The 3982-nt window shown below is 35.6% G+C and overlaps 1 long non-coding RNA gene across 1 annotated transcript in view; it reads right to left on the bottom strand.

Moving 5' to 3' along the window:
• The window catches only part of LOC117115690, a 4905-nt gene extending 4387 nt beyond the window's left edge, over positions 1 to 518 (bottom strand). Inside the window, exon 1 of the long non-coding RNA XR_004446593.1 lies at positions 389 to 518. This is a non-coding gene — a long non-coding RNA (uncharacterized LOC117115690). The remainder of the gene's footprint in view (positions 1 to 388) is intronic.
• Positions 519 to 3982: the final 3464 nt, after the last annotated feature.

Here is a 3982-nt window from a genome sequence, read left to right as displayed (position 1 = left end):
GTTAGAGGCCCTGTGTCTACATAAGGGCTCTATTATACACTAGTAGGCCTTAAGCCTAATATAGGAGGCTAGTAGTAGAAATAGTGAATTCAAATAGGCCTGCACTGAGGTAATAGAACACCAGGGAATTACTATTAGGGGGCCCACTATGACACTCAAAGTAGGGAGCCTCTTGGCAATTCTAAATACCTAGGCCCTTCACCCCTAAGCCAGAGGCCCAGCTTTTTCCCACACATGATCGAGCCGAAAGTTGTTCATCTAGGCCTAAACTAGCCTAGGTAATATGCCGAGGGCCTTGGTCTAGGCCTAGGTTGACTGAACTTTAATGTTTTTAAAGCATTAGAGTTAATATAAGTCTAAAATTTAGAGAAAGGCATGATATACATACCTGTATACGTACTATTTTGAATCCAAAAAACCCTGTAAATGCGTGTGTTTGCAGTCATAATTCTGATGAATTCCAAAATGGCGTATTTAGAAATTGGTTTAAAAATCTACGCTGGTTCCCGTCGTTTGAGGCTGTTCCAGTATAGTAATTAAACTGTTGTAATCTGGTTGTATATACAATACTAGATGTGTATAAGAGATTGTATATACAATATACAGGACGGCATAAGCCAGATTAGGATTATATAACCCTCGCATATTGCATTTTACAAGGACAGTCACCAGTCCTACATATATGAATATGATGACAGTAGAATAATGGAGTGGATAATGATAAAATAATAGATTTCCGAGCGCTACTATACTGTAGTTAAGAGTAATATACTGTATTTAAGAGTAGGTTAAGCCTAGCTTAAGATAGTTAGAGACGTCCTGGGTACGACATTAAACTCCATCCGGTCGAAGTGTCGGCGACTAAACTGACAACCCTCTCAAATATGTCTTAGTGGCTGCTGAGGGGAGGGTGTTTATGGTCACCCAGCAGCAAGAAAAACCAATAGCTGAACAAAGGGCGGATGAGCTCCTCGGAGTCAACGGCCAACCATTACCTGTCTCTTATACACATCTAGATGTAGTCTCATTGTTATTGTTATTATGATTATTTTTATTTTATTTTATTGTTATTATTTTATTGTTATTTGCTTTTTCTCAGTTGGCCTATATTATTTCTCTGTAAAGCGCATAGGGGCAATGTGCAATAAGCGCTATATAAATATAACATTATTATTATTATACCGATTTAATTCTAATTTTCACGCACTGACAATATTATTATACTAGAAATTGCAAATTGCAAGTGAAGTGCTGCGAAGTACAACTGCATATAAATGTTCTTCGAACAAAATTATATTTGAGATTGAGATTGATACAACCCGGATTATTTTTTTTTAATTCCTCTTTGTAGCAAGAGGTCATGACATTAATGGTGATTTCCATTTAAAATGGTTTTGTTAATATTATGTATGTATTGCAAAGATAATGTAATCGTAATGCAACACCAAACCATATGAACTCATAATCATTAACTTACTTATTTTTAAACCTATATAATAAGAGAAACATGTTATTATAAATAAGCCAATTCGTAGTGTGATCTGCGCATGCCCGTATCAAATCGACATAAACAACATGCACACAACATAGGTTTATGTCAATTGACCTTGGATATGGACATGCGCAGTTTGCTTATTACAATACGAATTGGATTATTACAATCGCAAAACTTACTTGTTGAATGTTAATCATCAGCTGTAGGGCGTTTCCTGCTCCCGACTGCCCGACTTTTAATACATCATGATATTTGCCAGAATTGAACGTAAAGCAGTTGCCAAATGACGTAAATAAATGGGTAAAATTCTGCAAATTCTGCAATGTCAAAAATGTGGTATTTATGCACAGCCAATGGTGTAGGATGGAATCAAAATGATTCGATCCATAAAAGAGTTTCCGCTTTTAAAAATTGAAATGTTGGGGGAGTTGATGGGAAGGCGGGAATATAAAATGAGAGAGTTCGATGATTAAGAGAGGGGCGCTAACTAGAAGTGATTCCAAATATTCTGGACAAAGGTGACTGGGGTGAGTTTTTAAGGGAAGGGGAATGCGATCACATCTATATACGCCACTCTTAGTTGCAGTGACACGAAAGTGCGACAAGTATTATAAAGTGCGACATTATTGAAAATTGCGACAGTACAATGTACTATAATAAGCAATAAGTAGAGCTGGTCATAGTACACTAAAGGAAAATTATTAAACGAAGGTTAGGTTTAATGCTTGAAAAATTGTTGGAATGCATTAAATCTAACCTTTTCCGATAGTGTACGATACATGCAGCTTTACTAATTTCTCCGTCTTTTAATGTTGGCAGTCTGAAATGATCGTCATTAAAATCGATCCTTTGCGTGCCCGTCGTCGCGTTGCGCTTTTAATGGAACCGCGTCGGCCGGCGACGGTCGAGCACACTAAGTGCCCGGCTATAATACACATAGGCCTAATAATACACATCAGCAGTATAGTATAGATACGATGAATAACTATTGTTCGAAGACCTTGTTTGTAATACTATTTTTATAGACATTCGTCAAACAAATAAACATTTTGTAAAGCATTAAGTAATACAGTAATCACTTTTTGGTCGGTGTAGATAGGTAAAATCGTGCGATGATTTCAAAATCAGGCTAGGCTGCGGCCTAAATCAACTGCTATATTGGCTTCAAATATTCAACAAATAAAGAAGTGGAGTTGTATATTATGCTTCGAACATTTTCAAATAGAGATATTTCTATTTTCTTTTTATTTTATTTTTATTCATTTTTCTGAATATAATTTTCTGGAATGATCTTAACTTGAGAGTTACTGACATTGAAAAACAAAATTATGAAATAATGAGATCACAAATTAAGTTAAAATATTATCTTTTATTTAAGCATAAAATCACTTTAGACCATCATCTCTTGAATATTCATAATTTTAAATATAAATTAAATTTAACTAATTTACGTTTTGGGCATTTTAGAACTAGAACTAGAAACCGGGCGATGGAACAAGAATACTCAAAAAGATCGTATATGCAAACTATGTAGCAAACTATGTAACAAAAAATGTAGTGGAGGCTGAGTTCGATATTCTTTTTATCAGTCCATTAAATTCCAATCTAAGAAAGAAGTTTAGTACACAATTATATTTCACTTATCCTTCTATCGATTATGCTTACTCATGTCTAATATTAAGTTAACAAACCAATTATCAAAATATGTATACTTGGAGTTCAAAGAAAGACAGACCTATTTGCAGCACTAATTATAATTACTGTTTTTACATTTGCATAAAGGCCAGAGGCCTGTACTTTAATAAAGTATCCTTCTAGGAGAAAGAAAGGAATTTAGAACTCTATTTAAAACTAAGATATCTCTAAAGATATGAATCACTGTAAGATATCTTAATAATAGAGATATTTATTACCGGTATTAGAAATTTAAATAAATAGAGATATCTCTATTTCCAATGGAGATACCTTGTTTTAAGTAGAGATAATATCTCTATTAATAGACATATTATGTCTGTTAATAGAGATATCTATATAGACCAGGAGCCCCGGGGTGTCAGCATAGCTGGAAAGTTAACCAATTTCTGTGTATATAGTAATGTCCTATGTGCCTGTCTATGTAGGAGAATGGGCATCTGCCGGTCCCACTGTGGTGGGTGTGGTCGGGAGGGGCATAAAAAGGGCCCCAAAAATTGAGCTAGATCAACTTGTGAATTAACCCAATGAAACCTATCAGAATATATTCGGCATAGTTCAAGATAACATGAATGGTCAATGCCAGACATTTCCAGTGGTAGGGGGTGCGTACCAGACGCAAAAAACCGGTACCCCAAAATTAAGCTAGATCAGCTTGTGAGTTAACCCGATGAAACTTACTGGAAAATGCTGGGCATAGTACCAGGTATCAGGAATGGTCACCGCCAGACATTTTTAATGGTGAGGTATACCTGCCAGACACCCCCAAATACCCTGCCCAAAAAATTGACCTAG

The sequence above is a fragment of the Anneissia japonica genome, unplaced genomic scaffold (genome assembly GCF_011630105.1).
Source record: "Anneissia japonica isolate Jap-2015-1 unplaced genomic scaffold, ASM1163010v1 scaffold4180_len100848_cov103, whole genome shotgun sequence".
Lineage (NCBI taxonomy): Eukaryota > Metazoa > Echinodermata > Crinoidea > Comatulida > Comatulidae > Anneissia > Anneissia japonica.
The sequence above is the reverse complement of the archived record's forward strand: the minus strand, read 5'-3'. Positions and strand labels throughout refer to the sequence as shown.